Genomic DNA, 22766 nt, shown 5'->3' on the forward strand with positions numbered 1-22766 from the left:
GAGAGGTGTGACCTAATCTGCGTATCTAAAAGGAAGTTAGATGCCTAAATTTGTGCTGGAGGGATTAGACTCCCACCACAAACGATTCACAGATATGAACATTCTCCTGGTGTTAGGCAACTAAGGGTATGTCTACACTACGAGGGTAATTCGATTTTACTTAAATCGAATATGTGGAATCGATATTGCAAAGTCGAACGTGTGTGTCCACACTAAGGACACACTAAGGACAGTAATTCGACTTTGTGAGTCCACACTAACGGGGCGAGCGTCGATATTGGAAGCAGTGCACTGTGGGCAGCTATCCCACAGTTCCCGCAGTCCCCGCTGCCCATCGGAATTCTGGGTCGAGCCGCCAATGCCTTCTGGGTAAAAAAAATTTGTCGTCATCCGTCCGTCACTAACGCCCTCCCTCCCTCCATGAAAGCGCCGGCGGGAAATCAGTTCGCGCACTTTTCTGGTCAGTGACAGCGCGGACGCCACAGCACTGCGATCATGGATCACGCTGCGACCATCGCTGCACTTGTGGCCATTCTCAACACCTCGCAGCTTATCATACACCTTTCCCTGAGGCAGATGCAGAGAAATCGGGCGAGGAGGCTACGGCACCGCCGTGAGAGCCTGAAGTCGGAGAGTGGCACAGAGCTGTCAGAAACCACGAGCCCCAGCGCCCAGGACATCACGTTGGCAATGGGGCATGTGGATTTTGTTGAACGGCGATTCTGGGCCCGGGAAACAAGCACGGAATGGTGCTTCAGGTCTGGGATGAATCCCAGTGGCTGCGAAACTTTCGCATGCGGAAGGGGACTTTCCTCGAACTTTGTGAGTTGCTGTCCCCTGCCCTGAAGCGCAAGGACACCCGCATGCGAGCAGCCCTCACTGTCCAGAAGCGAGTGGCCATAGCCCTCTGGAAGCTTGCAACGCCGGACAGCTACCGGTCAGTCGCGAACCACTTTGGTGTGGGCAAATCTACCGTGGGGGTTGTTGTCATGCAAGTAGCCAAGGCAATCGTGAAGGTACTGCTCCCAAAGGTAGTGACCCTGGGAAACGCGCAGGTCATCATAGATGGCTTTGCCGCGATGGGATTCCCAAACTGCGGTGGGGCTATCGATGGGACTCACATCCCTATCCTGGGACCGGACCACCAGGCCAGCCAGTACATCAATAGAAAGGGCTACTTTTCAATGGTGCTGCAAGCACTGGTGGACCATCGGGGACGGTTTACAAACATCTACGTCGGATGGCCGGGCAAGGTTCATGACGCTCGCGTGTTCAGGAACTCTGGTCTGTTTAGACGGCTGCAGGAAGGTATTTACTTCCCAGACCACAAAATAACTCTTGGGGATGTGGAGATGCCTACAGTCATCCTCGGGGACCCAGCCTACCCGCTAATGCCCTGGCTCATGAAGCCCTATACTGGCGCCCTGGACACAGAAAAAGAACTGTTCAACTACCGGCTGAGCAAGTGCAGAATGGTGGTGGAGTGTGCTTTTGGCCGTCTCAAAGGGAGATGGAGAAGCTTACTCACTCGCTGTGATCTCAGTGAAACCAATATCCCCATCGTTATTGCAGCTTGCTGTGTGCTCCACAATCTGTGTGAGAGCAAGGGGGAGACCTTTATGGCGGGGTGGGAGGTTGAGGCAAGTAGCCTGGCTGCTGATTACGTCCAGCCAGACAGCCGGGCCATTAGAAGATCCCAGCGGGACGCCCTGTGCATCCGGGAGGCTTTGAAAGCTAGGTTCCTGAGTGAGCAGGGCAACCAGTGACTTTTCAGTTTGTGGACAGAAAAGCTGAACCTGCCCCCGTTTCTTTACCCAGTTCATTTTGACTGTCCTCTCCAGTTACATACCCCCTTCACCCCCTTCCCCTTCCCAAAAAATAAAATCAGTTCTATTTTGTTAATGAACACCGTTATCTGTATTGCTGTTTTCGCGGGAATATTTTAAACCGGGGACGCAGACTGTGGCGGGGGGCGGGTTCAGTGTTCTGATGCAAATGATGCTTCTAAACTCCCGGAATGACAGGCTCCGCACTGGTGGACTGGTTATTTCAATGGAGCCTGCCAGCACTCCTGGGGGGGACTGTGTGTATGTGTCAGCTATGTGACTTTCTGGCAGGGGGGGTAGGGTTACATATCCCCTGCTGCGTGGATCTGTGAGCCAGGATAAGGACCGCTGCATAAGATCTGTAACTGCCCTCCCCCGCCACAAAGTCACAGAGCAACCCCCCCCCCCGAACATGAAAAACACCTCCCAGACTGACCAGGGTAACCAGTGACTGCACTGTGTATGTGTCCTGATGCTGGACCTGACACCGCCTCTGTACCCTGCTAAAGGTCACTGTCCTGTCCAATTACCAAGCCCCTTCCCCCCCTCCAGACAGACTCTCCCTCAAAAGAACCTGACTGAAACAGTAATGGAGAGAAACAAACATTTTATTGCGAACCAGACATGAAACGTGGGGTGTGAAACTTGGACGGGGGCTTGTGTGAGGTGGGTAGGAAAGGACTTATGAAATTTTGGGGAATGTCAGCCTTCTAGTGCTAGAGCAGTCTGCAGGGGTTGACTGAAAGTTTTAACGGCCCTTGCCGCCCCTCCTTCTTTGGAGTTTGGGTGAGGGTGGTGTGGGACTTGGTGGCGGGTGAGGGCGGTTCCAGATAGACTGCAGCGGGGCTCTGTCCTCCTGCCTCCGGTCTTGCAGAACATCCACAAGGCGCCGGAGCGTGTCCGTTTGCTCCCTCATTAGTCCAAGCAGCTTTTCAGTAGCCTGTTGGTCCTCCTGACGCCACCTCTCCTCCCGTTCCATGACTGCTCGGTGCATTTGTGACAAGTTCTCCCTCCACTGTGTCTGCTGGGCTGCCTGGGCTCGGGAGCAGCCCATTAGTTCTGAGAACATGTCTTCACGCGTCTTCTTCTTCCTCCGCCTAATCTGCGCTAGCCTCTGGGAGTGTGCTGACAGGCTGGGTTGGGAGACAGTCGCAGATGTGTCTGTGTGAATTGTAAAAAGGGAGTGAATTCCTGAGACAGATAAATGAAATTGTATACAAAGAACCTAGTCTTTCTCTGTGAACAAGACCATGCACTGAACCTCTCACATGCGCACTCAGGACAAGGTCGAATTTTCGGCCGTCGCCTTCAGTGCCTGTGGACTTGCGGAGGTCTTGGAGTGTTCAGAGAACTGTGGCTGGAGACCTGAACTTCTGGAGCGGGCAATAATGGTAAGCCGCAGACTTGTGGCTGCTTAAAACTCCAGCAGTAGCACTGGCCTCCTTTCACATTGAAAGCAATGCCAGTCTCTGCTGCCAGCAATCAGGACAGCATCAACTCTGCCCCTGTCCCACCCCCTCGCGGCTGTCCCAGGGAAAGATCCCTGTATGCTGCCCCTCTCCCTCCACCGCGTGGCTGTAAAGCAGTCCCAATACTAACATTCCCCTCCCTAATTCAAAGCAGGGCGTCATGAGCGACATCACCCTCCTGAGGATCCCGGACACCCAGAGAGAACGCATGCTGCGGGAAAGCATGCAGAAACCGGGGCCGTATGCCGCCATGCTATGTCGGGCCATGATCCCCGAGTACCTGATTGTGGCGTGGAGGGGACATGTCTGCTACCACGGAGGGCCCACTAAGATCGCCCTACCCCGGAACCTGATCAACAGGCTTGAGCTCTACCTCCACGAGACCTACGAGGAGTTCTCCTACGAGGATTTCTCGTCGATCCCCGGCCACATTGACCGGATTTTCGCGTAGGTGCACTGGGACTTTGGAGTGGAGCGTCTTGGGCCTGGGAATCATGTAGTAACGGACATTGTGAAAATTTTTTAAAACACTTGGGACTAAATTGAGAAGAGCCTAAGACAGAGAAATCATGAAAACCCATTTGTTACCTTTGTAAATATTCCTGTTTTGTACCTGATTATTTTTTTACTACTTTACAGCACTTTTATAAATATACATTGTTAATAGTATAAATATTACCGTTCTGTTTTAAATAAATGTTTACATGTTTACAGCACTTACTGCTTGATCCTTCCCCTGATTCTGTGTCCGGGGTAAGGGATGGGGACGGTTGGTACGGGATCTCGGTAAGGGTGATGAAGAGCTCCTGGCTGTCGGGGAAATCAGCGGTGCCAGCGCTGTCGACTGCCTCGTCCTCCTCATCTCCTTCTTCATCTTCCCCGTCCGCTAACATGTCCGACGAGGAACCGGCCGCGGACATGATCCCATCCTCGGAGTCCACGGTCAGGGGTGGGGTAGTGGTGGCGGCCGCTCCCAGGATGGAATGCAGTGCCTCGTAGAAACGGGATGTGTGGGGCTGGGATCCGGAGCGTCCGTTAGCCTCTTTGGTTTTTTGGTAGCCTTGTCTCAGCTCCTTGATTTTCACGCGGCACTGCATTGCATCCCGGCTGTAGCCTCTCTCTGCCATGGCTTTGGAGATCTTCTCGTAGATCTTAGCATTCCTTCTTTTGGAGCGCAGCTCTGAAAGCACGGACTCATCGCCCCACACTGCGATGAGATCCAAGACTTCCCGATCAGTCCATGCTGGGGCCCTCTTTCTATTAGATTGCACGGCCATCTCTGCTGGAGAGCTCTGCATAGTTGCCACTGCTGCTGAGCTCCCCTCGATGTCCAAAGAGGAACTGAGATTCAAACTGCCCAGACAGGAAAATGAAAATGAATTCAAATTTTCCCGGGGGTGTGGCTGGTCAGAGCATCCGAGCTCGGACTGCTGTCCAGAGCGTCAACAGAGTGGTGCACTGTGGGATAGCTCCCGGAGCTATTACCGTCGATTTCCATCCACACCTAGCCTAATTCGATATGGCCATGTCGAATTTAGCGCTAATCCTCTCGTTGGGGAGGATTACAGAAATCGATTTAAAGAGAGCTTTATGTCGAACTAAATGGCTTCCTGGTGTGGACGGGTGCAGGGTTAATTCGATATAACGGCGCTAAAGTCGACATAAAAGCCTAGTGTAGACCAGGCCTAAGCCAGGTTGATTCTTTCTCACCAAAAACAGAGGAGCAAGTGCCCTCCTTTTATCTAATAGAGCACTGACCAGAGTGTGGGAGACCCATGTTCAAATCTCTCTTCTGCCTGATATGGGGTAGGGGTATGAACCCAGTTCTAGGAGCATGACTAAACCATAACTGTTATAAACATATAGCTAAGGGTAGCATACAATTCCTCCTTTACCTGAAACGGGTTAAGAAGCTTAAATAACCTGGTTGGCACCTGACCAAAAGGACCAATAAGGGGAGAAGATACTTTTAAATTTGTGGGGAAGGTTTTTGTTTTGTGCTTCTTGTGTGTTTGTTGTTTGGGGGGGGGGGGCAGCGAGAGACCAGGGCAGGGGAAATACATTTTCTAAAGCCATATTTAAACTAAGCATCTAAAATTACAAATTGTCAGTAATAAAAAGAAAATGTGTTAAATTATCTTTTGTTTTAGCTTGTAAATTTTCCCTGTGCTTAGAGGGAGGTTTATTCCTGATTTTTTTGTACTTTAAAGTTTTGCCTAGAGGGGAATCCTGTGTGTTTTAAATCTGATTACCCTGTAAAATTACCTTCCATCCTGATTTTACAGAGGTGCTTCTTTTACTTTTTCTTTATAATAAAGTTCTGCTTTTAAGAACCTATTTGGTTTTTAGCGTCCTAAAAACCCAAGAGGCTGGTCTGTGCTCACCTTGGTAACCTATTTGGTTGGTATATTGTTCTCAAGCCTCCTCAGAAAAGGAGGTATTTGGGGGATATTTTGGGGAACAGGAACTCCAAGTGGTTCTTTTCCTTAAAATCTTTGTCTAACTCACTTGGTGGTGGCAGCAATACCGTCCAAGGACCAAAAAAAGAAAGAAAAGAAAAAAAAGTGCCTTGGGAAAGTTTTTAATCTAAGCTGGTAAAAATAAGCTTAGGGGGTCTTTCATGTGGGTCCCCACATCTGTACCCTAAAGTTCAAATTGGGAAGGGAACCCTGACATGGTGGCAGAGGGGGGATCATTTTGAACCAGAATTACAAACCTCAGGATATTAAAAGGACTTTTTTCCTTCTTTTTGCTGCCTGGAAAGCAGGAAGGTTTTTCTTTAAAGGACACTTTTATTTTTAAACTGAGAGAAGCTAGCATATTTTTTTTTCTTTGCCTGAAGGCAGAGGAGTTAACTTACAGCAAGGGAGTTCACAAGCTGGTTTTTTTTTTTTCTTTCTTTCTAGCTCTCAGGTTAGGCTAGGCTAAGCTCAGGAAGGCTAGGATGACAGAAAGTAATGTCCATAAAAAACTAAAATTAGCCAGATTTAAAGCTGAAGAAAGACCAAAAAAAAAAAAAAAAAAAAAAAACAAAAAAAACAGGTGGCCTTAAAGCATTTGAATTTGAAAGCGGAGGCAGAGGCAAAACGCTTAGAGACAGAAATGAAGGCAAAACACTTGAAGGCAGAGGCGAAAAGCTTCAATACAAAGTTGGAGCTAAAGCACTTATATCTAAAAAGGGCTAAAATGGGTCTACCAAATAACCCTCACAATCCTTCCCCAAATATCCACAAATGGAAGCGACTATGTCTACAGTATGATGAATCCAGTAATATTGCTGAATATTTCATCATCTTTGAGAGACTGTGCACACTCCATGCAATTCCTAAAGATCACAAGATGACCACATTGGTAGCAAAAATGATTGAAAAAGCTCTGGACATATTCAACAAAATGCCTATTGAGAATGCTTCTAACTATGGTAAATTGAAGGATTTGGTTTTGAAACAATTTCAAATTACACCTAAAACTTAAAAGGTAAAATTTAGAGCCCTTAAAAAAGGGCCTGGACAAAGTAATGTGGCTTATGTTAGATAAATGGGTGAAAGGGGTGTAACTAGCTTTGAAGGGATGTGTGATTTGGTTATACAAGAGCAGTTCCTGACTATGACCAATGATGATATAAAACATTGTTTATGGAATAAGAAAATGGACTCAGCAGAAAGTCTTGCTTCTAATCAATTGCTTGCTAATAAATATGAGCAGTCCCAGACTGTCAAAGAAGTGGGGCAAATCAGAAGAAAACGGGTGGAGGTAGCAGAGAGGAACAACCCTGGTCGCAGTTTGGGCAGATACCAGAAGGGACACCCTGAGACTAAAACAAAACCCTACCACCAGGGGCAGCCCAAAGCCCCAGCTACACCCCAAAGAAAACCCCAGACACTTTATTGTCCCACCACACCATTCTCCATCACCTCAGCTGGGCGATGTTTTAAATGTAACAAGCTGGGGCATGTAAAGGCCAACTGCCCCAAGCCCCCCAACAGATTACAGGTCATTGCACCGGGGTTACACCAAACGTCTTCAGGCCCAGATGCCTCCCAGATACCCTCAAAGTGAAGAAAAACGTAAGTCTGGGTGGGAAGAAGGTTATCACGTGGAGGGAAACTGGAGTACAGGTGTCAGCTATCCACCAATCCTTAGTGGACCCCAAATTCATCAACCCAGAGATCCAGTGATGATTCAACCCTTCAAGTCAAATGCTTTTAACTTGCCTAAAGCTAAGTTGCCTGTCCAGTACAAGTGCTGGTCAGAAATGTGAACTTTTTCAGGCTATAATGATAATCCCATTCCCATGCTGTTGGGGGAAGACTTGTCCCACCATGTGAAGCTAGCCAAGAGGGTGGGAATGGTCACTCACAGCCAGGCTAAGCAAGCCTTCACACCTAGCTCTGTTCCTGAGCCTTCTACAAGGGCCCAGTCTATGTTACCAAAGGCCCAGACTGAGCTGGTAAAACCGGACCCCATGCCAACGTCAGCGACAGCAGTAGTGAATCCAGTCGCAGAGACCCAAACAAATCCAGTCCCAGAACCGGAACTGGCGGAGCAACCAGCACCAGAACCATTGCCAGGACTAAATCCAGCTCTTGCAACCCCGTCTACAACTCCAACACCAGAGGGCACCACCGAGCCTGCACTGGCAGCAGCAGATAAACCTACACAAGAGGCTCAGCTGGAGCCTGAAACCCAACATAGTGCACCAGTGAAAAGCGGTTCACAGTCAACAAAAACAGCCCCATCACCTACATCGCTTCCAGAGGGACCAAACCCAAGTCCACAATACAATAAAAAACTAATGTCTCCAGCATCAAGGGAACAGATCCAGGTCAAGCAGGAAGCAGATAAAAGCCTCCAGGGAGCTTGGATGGTGGCACAGAGCAACCCATTGCCTCTCAGCTCTTCTAATTGATCCCAGTTTGTTGTAGAAAAAGGACTTTTATACAAGGAAACTCTTTGTGGTGGGCACCAGGAGGACTGGCATCCTCAAGGCAGTTGGTAGTTCCAACTAAGTACCAGATAAAGCTCTTGAGTTTAGCCACAATCATCCTAGTGGCCATGCTGGGGTGAACAGGACCAAAGACTGTTTGGGGAAGTCCTTCCACTGGGAGGGAATGGGCAAGGACATTTCTACTTATTTCCAGTCTTGTAAGGTGTGCCAAAAAGTGGGAAAACACCAAGACCAGGTCAAAGCCCCTCTCCAGCCACTCCCCATAATTGAGGTTCCATTTCAGCAAGTCGCTGTGGATATTCTGGGTCCTTTCCCGGAAAAAAAAAAAACACCCAGAGGAAAGCAGTACATACTGACTTTCATGGATTTTGCCACCCGATGGCCGGAAGCAGTAGCTTTACGCAACACCAGGGCTAAAAGTGTGTGCCAGGCATTAACAAACATTTTTGCCAGGGTAGGTTGGCCCTCCAACATCCCTACAGATTCGGGAACTAATTTCCTCTCAGGGACCATAAAAAGTCTGTGGAAAGATAATGTGGTGAACTGCTTGGTTGCCACCCCTTACCACCATCAAACAAATGGCCTGGTGGAGAAGTTTAAATGTAACTTTGTGGGCTGTGATACGTAAATTCGTAAATGAGCACTCCAATGATTGGGACCTATTGTTACAGCAGTTGCTTTTTCCCTACAGGGCTGTACCACATCCCAGTTTAGGGTTTTCACCATTTAAACTTGTGTATGAATGCAAGATTAAGGGGCCATTACAGTTGGTGTAGCGGCAATGGGAGGGGTTTACGCCTTCTCCAGAAACTAACATTCTGGATTTTGTAAACAACCTACAAAACACCCTCCGAACCTCTTTAGCCCTTGCTAAAAAAACCTAAAAAAATGCTCAAAAAGAGCAAAAAAACCTGGTATAATAAACATGCCAAAGAGCGTTCCTTCAAAGTAGGGGACCAGGTCATGGTCTTAAAGGCGCTCCAGGCCCATAAGGTGGAAGCATCGTGGGAAGGGCGATTCATGGTCCAAGAGCACCTGGGAGCTGTTAACTATCTCATAGCATCCCTCACCTCAAACCTAAAGCCTAAGGTATACCATGTTAATTCTCTAAAGCCCTGTTATTCCAGAAAATTAAAGATTTGTCAGTTTACAGCCCAGGGAGAAGATGATGCTAAGTGGCCTGAAGGTGTGTACTACAAAGAAAAAAGTGATGGTGATGTAAAGAAAAAAAGTGACAGTAGCGTAAAAAAGGTAAATCTCTCCATGACCCTTGAACGTATGCAGCAACAGCAGATTAAGGAGCTGTGCACTAGCTTCACATCACTGTTCTCAGCCACCCCAGGATGGACCGAACAGGCATACCACTCCATTGACACAGGTAATGCTCGCCCAATTAGAGCCCAACCTTACCGGGTGTCTCCTCAAGCCAAAACTTCTATAGAATGGGAGATCCAGAACATGCTACAGATGGGTGTAATCCACCCCTCTAACAGTGCATGGGCATCTCCGGTGGTTCTAGTTCCCAACCCAGATGGGAGATACGCTTTTGCGTGGACTACTGTAAGCTAAATGCTGTAACTCGCCCAGACAACTATCCAATGCCACGCACAAATAAGCTATTGAAAAAACTGGGACGTCCCCAGTTCATCTCTACCTTAAACTTAACCAAGGGGTACTGGCAAGTACTGCTGAATAAATCCGCCAAGGAAAGGTCAGCCTTCATCACCCATGTAGGGCTGTATAAATTTAATGTGCTCCCTTTCGGGCTGCAAAATGCACCTGCCACTTTCCAAAAACTTGTAGATAGTCTCCTAGCGGAATTGGAAAAATCTGCAGTCACCTACCTTGAGGAAGTGGCCATCTTTTCTGATTCATGAGCAGAACACCTGGAGCATATGCAAAAAGTCTTCAAGCGCATAAGAAAGGCAGGACTTACTGTTAAGGCTAAAAAATGTCAAATAGGCCTAAACAAAGTAATTTACCTTCGACACCAGGTGAGTTAAGAAACTATCAACCCCATACATGCCAAAGTAAATGCTATCCAAAAGTGGCCTGTCCCAAAGTAAAAAAAAAACAAAACAAAACAAAACAGGTCCCATTCTTCTTAGGCTTGGCCAAATATTACAGGCAATTTGTACCACACTACAGCCAAATTGCCGCTCCACTGACAAATCTAACAAAAACCAAAAAAACCAAAAACCATAACAGCCAAATGCAGTTCAGTAAACTGAAAAGTATCAAAAGGCCTTCAGCCAGCTTAAAGCAACACTCATGTCTAACCCTGTGCTAAGGGCCCCAAACTTTAACAAATCTTTCCTAGTAACCACAAATGCATCCAAGCGTGGTGTGGGAGCAGTTTTAATGCAAAAAGAACCGAATCAAGAATTCCATCCTGTTGTGTTTCTCAGCAAAAAACTTTTTAAAAGGAAAAGCCACTGGTCAATCAGCAAAAAGAAATGTTACGCCATTGTGTATGCTCTGAAAAAGCTATGCCCATATGTTTGGGGACGGCGTTTCCACCTGCAAACTGACCATGCTGCACTGAAGTGACTTCATAACGTCAAGGACAATAACAAAAAACTTTTTCGGTGAAGTTTAGCTCTCCAAAATTTTAATTTTAAAATACAACACATTTCAGAAGCTTCTAACAAAGTGGCTAATGCACTCTCCCATGAAAGTTTCCCAAAAATCAACTGGTTAAAATCATCCTTTAAATGTAAAAAATATTGTTAGTTTTTATATAATCAGTAGTATATCTAAAGGTGCATGTGTCTTATTAATTCTGTTTTCTCCTAAAGCTCCAGGAGGAAATCACAGCCAGTGTGGAGCAGGCTGTCTATGATTTGGGGGGAGTGTCATAAACATACAGCTAAGGGTAGTATAAAATCCCTCCTTTACCTGTAAAGGATTAAGAAGCTCAAATAACCTGGTTGGCACCCGACCAAAAGGACCAATAAGGGGAGAAGATACTTTCAAATCTGTGGGGGAAGGTTTTTGTTTTGTGCTCTTTGTGTTCTCTCCGGGACAGCAAGGGACCAGGGCAGGGAAAATACATCTCCTAAAGCCATACCTGAACTAAGCATCTAAAATTACAAATGGTAAGTAATAAAAAGAAAATGTGTTAAATTATCTTTTATACTCATAGACTTTAATGTCAGGAGGGACCATTATGATCATCTAGTCCGACCTCCTGCACAACGCAGGCCACAGAATCTCACCCACCCACTCCTGTAACAAACCCCTAACCTATGTCTGAGTTATTGAAGTCCTCAGATCGTGGTTTAAAGACCTCAAGGTGCAGAGAATCCTCCAGCAAGTGATCCATGCCCCACTCTGCAGAGGAAGGCGAAAAACCTCCAGGGTCTCTGCCAATCTGCCCTGGAGGAAAATTCTTTCCCGACCCCAAATATGGCGATCAGCTAAACCCTGAGCATGTGGGCAAGACTCATCAGCCAGCACCCAGGAAAGAATTCTCTGTAGTAACTCAGATCCCACCCCATCTAACATCCCATCACAGACCATTGGGCATATTTACCTGCTAATAATCAAAGATGAATTAATTGCCAAAATTAGGCTATCCCATCATACCACCCCCTCCATAAACTTATCAAGCTTAGTCTTGAAGCCAGATATGTCTTTTGCCCCCACTACTCCCCTTGGAAGGCTGTTCCAGAACTTCACTCCTCTAATGGTTAGAAACCTTTGTCTAATTTCAAGTCTAAACATCCTAGTGTCCAGTTTATATCCATTTGTTCTTGTGTCCACATTGGTACTAAGCTTAAATAATTCCTCTCCCTCCCTGGTATTTATTCCTCTGATATATTTATATATATTTTGTTTTAGCTTGTAAATTTTCCCTATGCTTAGAGGGAGGTTTATTCCTGGGGTTTTTTTTTGTGTTTTATTTTTACTTTAAAGTTTTGCCTAAAAAATCCTCTGTGTTTTAAATCTAATTACCCTGTAAAATTACCTTCCATCCTAATTTTACAAAGGTGCTTCTTTTACTTTTTCTTTATAATAAAGTTCTGCTTTTAAAAGCCTAATTGGTTTTTTGTGTCCTAAAATCCCAAGGGGCTGGTCTGTGCTCACCTTGTTAACCTATTTGGTTGATATATTATTCTCAAGCCTCCCCAAAAAGGGGGGTAAAGGGACTTGGGAGAATATTTTGGAGAACAAAAACTCCAAGTGGTTCTTTTCCTTAAATCTTTGTCTAACTCACTTGGTGGTGGCAGCAATACCATCCAAAAACAAAAAAAAATGTGTGCCTTAAAAAAGTTTTTAACCTAAGCTGGTAAAAATAAGCTTAGGGGGTCTTTCATGCGGGTCCCCATATCTGTACCCTAAAGTTCAAAGTGGGGAGGGAACCCTGACAATAGCTAAGGATAAGATTCTGTCATGGAGGTCACGGATTCTGTGAATTCTGGGACCTCTGTGATTTCTTCTGGGGGCAGGGCTGGAACAGCTGTCAGCCCCAGAGCCAGCACAGAAGCAGACCCAGGGCTGAAGCAGCTGCTGAGGATGACTCAGCACCGTTGGGGCTGCAGCAGTGACAGTCAGCCCCTGCCACAGGAGCAGCGGCAGGGCTGGAGCAGCTGGCCATCGGAGCAGGAACAATGCCCCCAAGGCCGCCAGAACAGCTGACCAGAGGCCAGCACCCGTGTAGCCAGAACAGCTAATCGGCAGCCAGCCCCCAAGCTGCTAGAACAGCAGCCAGCCCCAGGGACTTCAGGAGTAGTGGGCCCTGGGCCACCAGAAGGCCGGTGTTGGGTCAGCCGCTCTGGAGCAGACAGGAGCAGCAGGGCTGAAGCAGCTGCCAGGCCCTGGCAGTGCTCTATTTCTCGTCTCCTCCCCCCCCCCCCCGGGTATTTTTAGTAAGAGTCAAGGATAGGTTGTGGGCTTCTGTGAATGTTTGTTTATTCCCCACAACCTGTCCCTGATAGAATTTTAACCCAAACCATAGCTATAGGGTATTCTGAGATCGGCTCTCACTCTCTCCTGTAGAAGGCTATTCCATTTTGTAAAAATAAGTACATACTTATAATGCCAGAGAGATAAATTGACTTAATAGGCCATTGCTTAGGGCATTCAATCTGGAAGGTAAAATCTTGAGTTGAGATCATAGAGAATGGAGATTCACTTAGCTATTGAATGCTCTCAGTATGCGTGTGCCAGCCAGACCCAAAATTCCTGATCTGCTTGCCCCGGCTGTCTGTTGTGCAGAGCCGGAACCAGTAGACCAGTTCAGAGCAGGCCTACCAGATTGAGCCCCATGGTGAGACAGAGTGAGTCTGAGAACTCACTAGGGCTTCAAACAACCGCTTAATTATAACTCAGCATGAGAACTTAGATAGCTTTCTACATGCCTTCCAGCAAAAACCGAGGTACACAGTGAACTTCAGGTGCCAGCAGGATCAGGTGGCAGTTGAACAGTGGTTTTGAGAATGTCAATGGTGCCTAAAAGCAATATGTAACATTTATAGATACAAAGACTTATGACTAAGGATATGATTTGGTCACAGAGGTCATGGAAGTCCTGGATTCCATGACTTTACCAGAACTCTGTGATTTCTTCAGCTTCAGCTGTCAGCAGCTGTCCCCAGGGTCAAAATTGGGGCTGTGTGCCCACCCGCAACTGCAGCCAGAGCTGGGGCTGTGCACCCCCTCATGCCTGCAGCTCAAGCTGGGGCAGTGCGCCTCCACGGCTGCAACTGGAGCCAGGGCTGTGCACCCTTGCCCCACAGCTTTGGCCAGGACCAGAGCCGGGGCTGTGCGCGCCCCTGTTCTGTGGCTTCAGCTGGGATGGTGTGCACCCCCTCCGTGGCAGTCGGGGTCGGGCTGTCATTCCCTCCTGCATGGGACTCCAGCTGTCATTTCTCCCCGCCTCCCCCAGCCCTTCCCTCCTGGCTATTTTTAGTAAATGTCAGAGACAGGCCATGAATTTTTGTTTAATGCTCATGACCTGTCCATGACTTTTACTAAAAATAATGACAAAATCTTAACCTGATTTATGACTAATCCCCAGTACTTATGGCATGTGGCACAACTCAATATAATAGTTTCCATGCTTCCAAGGTCACACATCTGTCATACTTACTGTCTAGTGAAATGCAGATGAGAGTGCATTTCCTACACAGCTGACCTATGCCCCGATTGATGGGCCAGAGACAGGTGGCTGCCTCTGCTTGGGATTCTGAGCTAAGAATCCTTCCATGGAGTTAGGTCCCTTAAGCCAGGTCAGCCACTTAGGTGTCCAACTGGCTGCAAGACAGATTTTCCATCTTGTAATTTTGTTTTTTACATTTGTTTTCTGTATGTGCAGTTCCTCCAATCCCCTAAAATTTAAATTTGGGAACTGTTAGTAACTTGAGTTGCCCCAGATATAAACTGGAAGTCAGTACAGACTGCAGAGCAAAAGATATAATACATAAGCACAGGAACTAGAGTTGCAAGGGGTGCTGCAGCACCCCCAGGCTTTGTGTGGGGTCCCGGCTGCAGGACCCATCCTGCTGGCCCCGCACCTGGGGCTCTGCTCCTGCCCCCAGCTGTGGTCCCGGCTTCAGCCCCCTTACCCCTGTCTGTGCCCCCCTCCCCCGAGCCATGGCCTGGTCCTGGCCCCAGCTCTGGGGAGAAGAGGCACAGACAGGGGTAAGGAGTGGTGCGAGGTAAAAAGTTTGGGGACCACTGGCTTTCAGCACCCCAACTGTAAAAGTGTCCCAGCACCACTGATGTAATATGCTGCCTGTGGAAAACACCACTAGATAACTACATCTATGAAACTTTACAATGGACAAAGCATTTAGGTGATATTCAGGTATAACCTTGCATAACCATGAAAGCTTATGCTCTAATAACTCTGTTAGTCTCTAAGGTGCCACAAATACTCCTGTTCTTCTTGCATAGAGTGTATTGCATGACTGGGTCTGTAGGTGACAAAGGGGTAGGAATACTGTTGTAAGGCCCCATATACAATAGGAAAAGTCACAAGTTCCTTACAAGCCCTAGATGAAAATAATCACTCTTAGCTACTTGACCATAAAAAAGCAAAAGAGGTTCCATTAGGAGCCCAGATTATTCACCTTACTAACAAAATTGGGCAAAGACTCTCTATAGCAGATCAGCCTCAATCCTCTCATCTCTTCCAGGTATTTTTCCCAGACAAGTAGCATAACTGGCACCTTGCATGGACTGAGCTTCACCAAGCTACACTAACCTTTGTGGGGAACTGTAACTTTAAAAGCCTCTGGCAAGAGCTAGTTGGAACCGGTTGTAATGTTATGCAGAGGCTGATGTTACACATGCTGATCAGTTGGAACTCAGATCCTGAAAGAAGCTGATCTCCATCAGACTCCTTGGTGCAGAGTGATCACTGAACACCACAGCCTTCATCCAGGTCCCAGTCTCGGGGTATGTCTACACTGTACACTCCTTTCAGCAGTGTGTAGAGAACACACACAGCTTGGCCCCTACCACAGGTATAAACTAGGGTTGCCAATTTTGGTTGAATGTATTCCTGGAGGTTTCATCACATGATATAATCCTTAGTTAAAGTTTAATTTTTAATTCCTGGTTAATCCTGGAGTGTTGGCAATCCATGTAGACAGTGAGACACTTCTTAGGTAAGGAAAGACATTCCTGCACACTATGGTTACATACCTGGGTATGTAACCTACAGGCCTCTCTACTTGCCCAAGCAGTGCCTCCCTGTCTACCCTGTTATTTTTAGCAGTGTAGGGTCCTGCTGCCTCCCCGCTGCTGGAGTCTTTCCCCACAGCAGGGAAAGGCTACAGCAGCAGTGGGAAAAGACATTGGCAATGGAGATACAGCAGAAAAAGACTCCAACAGCTCCCCACAGCTGAGCCTTTTCCCGCCACAGGGAAAGACTCCTGTAATAGGGAGCTGCCAGAGCCTTCTCCTGCTGGAGGGAAAGACTCCTGCAACTGGGGGCTCCCACAGTAGGGAAAGACTCTGGTGGGGAGGAGGCAGCAGGCAGAGGCTCCAGCACCTCCCGTTGCCAACCCTTTCCCCGCTGCCTCCCACCTGCCAGAGCCTTTCACTGACATGTTTAGCAACACGTCGCAGTGCAGATGCAGCCTGCCTTTCACTGTGATGTGCAACTACACTTACCCTACATGTGTGATAGGTTGCCCCCATTCAACCCCCCTGTTCCCCGCCCTCTGACCGCCCTGACCCTTATCCACCCCCCCACCCCTGACCACCCCCCGAACTCCCCTGCCCTACCCAACCCCCCACCCCCTGCCCCCTTACCGCGCTGCCAGGAGATGGCTGGCGGCGCTACAGCCACACCGCTCGGCTGGAGCTGGGCCACGCTGCCGCCGCGCAGAACCTGGAGCACCGGGTCAGGCCGAGTTCACAGCCCCCCCCACTTCCCGTGAATCAGCTGTTCGCACAGGAAGCCTGGGAGGGCTGAGAAGCAAGCGGCGGCATTCCGCTCAGGCCCAGGGAGGCGGAGCGGAGGTGAGCTGGGGCAGGGAGCGGTTCCCCTGTGCGCCCCCCCCCGGGTTACCTGCTGTGTCACGGGTGGCTCCCCCTGCCCCAGCTCACCTCCGCTCCACCTCTGCCTCCCTGGGCCTGAGCGCGAAGCCGCCGCTTGCTTCTCAGCGGGGAGAAGCGGGGCAGAGCATTCAGGGGAGGAGGCGGAGCAGAGGTGAGCTGGGGCCGGGGGTGGGGCGGGGAGCTGGAGCACCCACGGGGTTGGCGCCTAAGGGGCTCCTGAGTCACTTCAATTTACCGGTTGTTAAATTTAGAAGCCCTTTTAGAACCGGTTGTCTCGCGCAGGTTCTAAAAGGGCTTCTAAATTTAACAACCAGTTCCTGCGAACCGGTGTGAACTAGCTCACCACTGGCTGCCACCCAATGTGCCAAGTCTACCCTGCTTTTCTGCCCTTGCAGCTTGGGATTTCAGTGCCCTGCCTGGTTTGAGCCAGACCCGCTAGCCTGCTGCAAACCCAGACCCAGGTCTGAACCACATCCCCTAACAGCTGTAGGCTTAATTGAAAGCAGCTTAAGAAGTGTTCCTGTCTTTAACACTCAGTTGCCCAACTCCCAATGGGGTCCAAACCCCAAATATATCCATTGTACCCTGTATAAAGCTTATGCAGGGTAAACTCATAAATTGTTCGCCCTCTATAACACTGATAGATATGCACAGCTGTTTGCCCCCTCCCTCCCCAGCTATTAATACATACTCTGGGTTAATTAATAAGTAAAAAGTGATTTTATTAAATACAGAAAGTAGGATTTAAGTGGTTCAAAGTAGTAACAGACAGAACAAAGTGAATTACCAAACATGCAAGTCCTAGCCTAGTACAGTAATAAAACTGAAAATCTCACCCTCAGAGATGTTTCAATACGTTTCTTTCACAGACTGGACACCTTCCTAGTCTGGGCACAATCTTTTCCCCTGGTACAGCCCTTGTTCCAGCTCAGGTGGTAGCTAGGGTATTTCTCATGATGGCTGCCCCCTTTGTTCTGTTCCACTCATTTATATATCTTTTGCATAAGGCGGGAATTCTTTATCCCTCTGGGTTCCCACCTCTCCTTCTCAATGGAAAAGCACCAGGTTAAAGATGGATTCCAGTTCAGGTGACATGATCACATGTCACTGTAAGACTTCAGCCCACAGGTATACAGGAAGACTTACAAGTAAAACAGAGCCATCTACAGTCAATTGTCCTGTTTAATGGGAGCCATTAAGATTCCAAACCACCATTAATGGCCCACACTTTGCATAACTACAATAGGACCTCAGAGTTATATTTCATATTTCTAGTTTCAGATACAAGAGTGATACATTTATACAAATAGGATGACCACACTCAGTAGATTATAAGCTTTGTAATGATACCTTACAAGAGACCTTTTGCATGAAGCATATCCCAGTTACATTATATTCACACTCATTAGCATATTTTTATAAAATCATATAGCGTGCAAAGTCACAACATGCCACTGCAAAAGGTGTGCAGTGTAGACATAGCCTCAGTTCAACACTGGAAAGCTGAGAATTTCCACACCACCCAGACTGGATGAAAGGGAGATGTTTAACCAGCATATTGATGGCAGGACAGCCCAAACTTTCTTGCTTTGGGCCTGACCCAGTTCCCACTGACAGCATCAGCAGCGTCAATGGGAGTGGGACACGCAACTGTCTTTTGTACTTTTGAAAATCTCCCTCATATTGAATCAATGATAATTTACAAAATCAGATATGTATGAAGATGAAACTAGGAAAGCTGCTGTATTCTTGTTCTGTATAAACCAACTAAAATGGAAGGTTTTTGAGAATAAATAAATATACAGAATTGCAATATTATAAATAATGTGGAAAAAACTATATCAAGGAGGAGGGAAATAAAATGTCAATGATTAAATGTAAAATAAATGTCTTCCTTAATCAATGTGCAAACTAAATGCATCTGATGCAAAGTGTTAAGTTTCACATATCAAAAACTTTAAAAACATTTATTTAGGGAAGAAGGATCCTAGGAAGTTCCACACAACTTTTGCAGTTTTAGGTTCCAGTTTTGCAAGCTCTTTAACACATGACTAACTTCAAACATGTGAATAGTCCTATTGGCCCCCATTCTTCAAAAACTGTACACCCACTGACTTAAGTCTCAGTGTGAAAGTGCAAACATGTACATAAATCTTTGCAGGATCAGAGTCTAATGCTGCAGCCATAAAGGCCTGATCCAATCAGTGGAAACTCTCCCATTGGCTTTTATTAGGCCATAAAAGTGTATAAGGAAATGGCAATCTCTTTGGCAGCGGGTGCTCTGGAAAGAGAAAGTGCTGCTATTCTTCAAAATGGCTGTCTCAGAGACCTTTTTTCTTGCTAGAAAAGTAAATTAACTGCAAGATTGAATTTGTTTTGTTTTCACACAAATATGAAGAAAACATTCAAAGAAGGTAGAGGTAAAGGATGCAAAGTATCGGATACAAAAGCTGAAGAGAAGTGATTACTTTATCTATAACATGCCTGTGATAACATTTAAACCGTAATCTCCTTTCCAGAAAACATGTGATACAAATGCAATAACTACCTCTGGCCTGACGTCTACTGGGAATGTGTGAGAATGCATTTATCATTATGTTATCAATTGATAAAATATTCTTATTTTACTCAGAAATATCTTATTCCACGCTTCAACCCAGTATAGACACATCATGAAGTTGAGAGGTGCTGACGGTAGTAAAACTGTTGGGGAACAATTGATCAAATTAGAAACCAAATCCCATGTTCACATGTTCATATTTTCATGTTCATGTGTTCGTAAGTATTTATGCCTAAAGGGGGAAACTTTCAAAGGCACAAATGGCAGTTAGTCACCTAAATCCCATTGACTTTCAGTGAGAATTATATGCCTAATAGCCATTTGTGTCTTTGAAAATCTTCCCCATAATGTTAACTAAAACTCACGATAAGGTCTAGTTTTGCCTACGATTGCAGGACAGAACCTATGTTGGCATTGCCTATGTCAGCATAGCCCTGTAGTGCAGACGCAGAGTACACCAAAATAAGCAGTTTTTCGGTCAGTATGACACCACCACCTACCGAATGACCTTAGCTAAGCTGACAGTAACACTGTTCTGTTGGCATAGCTGCATCTCCACTGGGGTTACTGTGGCATAGATATGTAGGTCAGGAGTGTGTTTCTTTTTTCACACCTGTGACCTACGTAGCTATGCCAGCATAAGTTTTAAGGGTAGACTAAACCTTCATCAACAGTCCCTTAAAACTGAAGCATACATGAGCTATTCCCATCCAGCCATTTGCAGATCTGTTGGCTTTGCACACATATCGACAGGGCCGGCTCCAGGCACCAAGCACCCAAGCTGGTGCTTGGGGCGGCACCTGGAGGGGGGCGGCGTGGGGCTCTGGCTGCCGGGGGGAGAGCCGAGCCCCAGCCGGGGCTCGCCGCCCTCTCGCCGCCCTGCCCCCGGCGCTCTGGCCGCCGGGGGGGGAGAGCCGAGCCCCCGCCGGGGCTCGCGGCCCTGCCCCCAGCGCTCTGGCTGCCCCCCCCCGGCAAAAAAGCCAGAGCCGGCCCTGCATATCGAACAGGACAACTGTATACCAACAATATATATTACTGAATAGTTTCAAGGATTCAAGTTTAAGAACTATTGTTCACTTTGTAGGGCTAAAGTCACTCAACTTCTAGCCATGTACCGTATGTAACACACAAGAACTCCCTATCCTGAGTTTAATCATCATTAGATATGCAATTTCTCCTGTTTTCTTGTTTAATGAAAAGGCCCGTTTGTTTTATTGCTTTAATCTCCAAGACCTTTGGACTAGTAAACAAGTTAAGAGCCTGAATACCTATTCACACTCTTATAGAAAATGCAATGTGTTTTTTTATTGCTCCCTATGAATGTTTTAAATATATATTCTTCCCCCCTTTCTCCCCAGCAGGCCCCTTTACGAATTTTCTTCACAAAGAACAAAATGATGGAGAAGTTTTAATAAAGAGCTAGGGAGTATTTAAAAATGTATTTGCAAAATACAATTCATTGGAACAAAATAGTGATTGCCACACAACCTGTATTTTAAATTCTAGTTGCTGGATATATGAGAGTTTTGCCATGCCTGCATGTTACAAACTAAGTTAAGTGAGTAGTGACTTTTAGTGCTTCTGTTTTTGGGCACCCAATCTGAGACACTTTAAAGGGGCATGACTTTGAGAAAGTGTTTAGCACTCCCCATCTGAAAATCAGTGTCTCATATTAGGCACTAAAAATCACTAGTAACTTATAGAAATTTAAGCCTTTATCCTTATATCAATTAAGGTATTAGATGTTCCCTAAACTGAATCTGTTATAATGGTCAAAGAAAAAGTCTTTGAGGTTGAATGACTCAGTTGCTTTTTCAGATGGAAAATAATAATAATAAATAAAATATATTAATAAAATGGCAGATGTCCCTGCTTAACTCTTAAATGCCTCCTTAAATCGATCTGCCCAGCAGGGTTACACTATAAAGTATTTCAGGTTAGCAACTATCAAGGATGGAGACAGAACATGTGTAAATTAATGACAGCTTATAATAATAAGTACTGTAAGAAACCTGGCCATTCACATATCAAGGATCTTTAAAAATGACCTTCTTTCTACTTAATTCTGAAATATCAAGGAGAGGGGAACTTATGCTAGGCTGAACGTACCACAGACAGAAAACAGTCAGAGCAAAGGGCAGAAATGAAAGGATACCCCCTGAAAATACTTTTTAAGCATTAGTGCAATTCTCAGGTAGAAAATACATAGAACTTTAATATAAAACACAAACATTTTGTTCAGACTTACATTTGCAGTTTGGATGTTTTAGGATCTCTTGCTCTGTTTTGAAATCAAACAACCTTCTTTACCCTGACTTTCTCTCCTTCCTAGAAAATTGTTTTCAGATCCTATAATAGTTAGTGAATAATTAACTACTGGCTAGATTATAGAGACAAAGTGGGTGAGGTAATACCTTTCATTGGATCAACTTGTGTTGGTGGGAGAGACAAGCTTTCAGTTTACACAGAGCACTTCTTCAGGTCTGGGAAATGTAGTCAGAATGTCACAGCTAAATACAAGGTGGAACAGATTGTTTATCATAAGTAGTTAACACATATTTCAAGGTACCATTCAAGGTTAAATGACCCATTAACACCCCTCCTGTCATAGGGGGAAAGGAAGGGAGTGGTGGAAAAGGCAGCTTGAGCATGTGTGTTTGTTAGTGGTTATAAATTGTTGTAATAAGCCCTAGTAAAGTTATGAATTTAAGCTCCCAGGATTGTCTTTTGAAAGTGTTGTGCAGGTTTCCTTTGAGAATGAGGCCTGATAGGTCAGACACAGGGCTTTTTTTGCCTTTTATCATTTTCCTGTGTGAGTTCATTCAAGAGTGTCATGATTGTCTTGTTTCACCTACATGTATTGAGGCATTTAGTGCACGTAAATTTTCTAGACACTGAAAATCATGGACTGAATAGAGACACTTTCAGGCAACTTTGTACTTGGCATGGCTGAACCATGCCTCCACTGCTGCTACTTGTACAGCTACACTGCTATTTTTGCTTGTGCTAGCTTGATAGTTAAAGAAAAGTGAGATACACTGATGACAAATTGCTAAATGGGTAATTTTTGAACTCTTTATTATTCGCTCTGCATCAATTCATTTTTCATCAAACCACCAAAAAATGCAAATAGTTCTGCTCAAAGTTTAAATTTGGATTGTTGTTTCTTTGCCATTTCAATTAGATTTTTACAAAACACAGGTTTAAAACTCCTGATAAACTGAAAATGTCTGACTCAGACTTAACTCTGAATTGTGATCAGCATGCCTTAATACAGGAAATTAAGGTACAAATTTCACCAACAACAAAAGATATATGTAGGGTGCAAAGGCCATCAGAGCAATAATCCAGGTATAGATAATAATAGGTTATTGGATCCTGCTTTTCAAATAAAAATTCAAATTTTAGCTAAAACATATACAAAGTTCATCATTTTTGTGTGATAGCAG

At 46.0% G+C, this 22766-nt stretch overlaps 1 protein-coding gene across 4 annotated transcripts in view; it reads right to left on the minus strand.

Annotated features, from left to right (window-relative positions):
- Positions 1-21618, minus strand: part of LOC112118337 (butyrophilin subfamily 1 member A1-like) — a 98172-nt gene extending 76554 nt beyond the window's left edge. For all 4 annotated transcript variants that reach the window (XM_024216604.2, XM_024216603.2, XM_024216602.2 and 1 more), the window contains exon 1: positions 21566-21618. The gene's annotated coding sequence lies outside the window, so the exon portion shown is untranslated. The remainder of the gene's footprint in view (positions 1-21565) is intronic.
- Between the last annotated feature and the right edge of the window lie 1148 nt (positions 21619-22766).

The sequence above is a fragment of the Terrapene carolina genome, unplaced genomic scaffold (genome assembly GCF_002925995.2).
Source record: "Terrapene carolina triunguis isolate 2854851 unplaced genomic scaffold, T_m_triunguis-2.0 Scaffold764, whole genome shotgun sequence".
NCBI lineage: Eukaryota > Metazoa > Chordata > Testudines > Emydidae > Terrapene > Terrapene triunguis.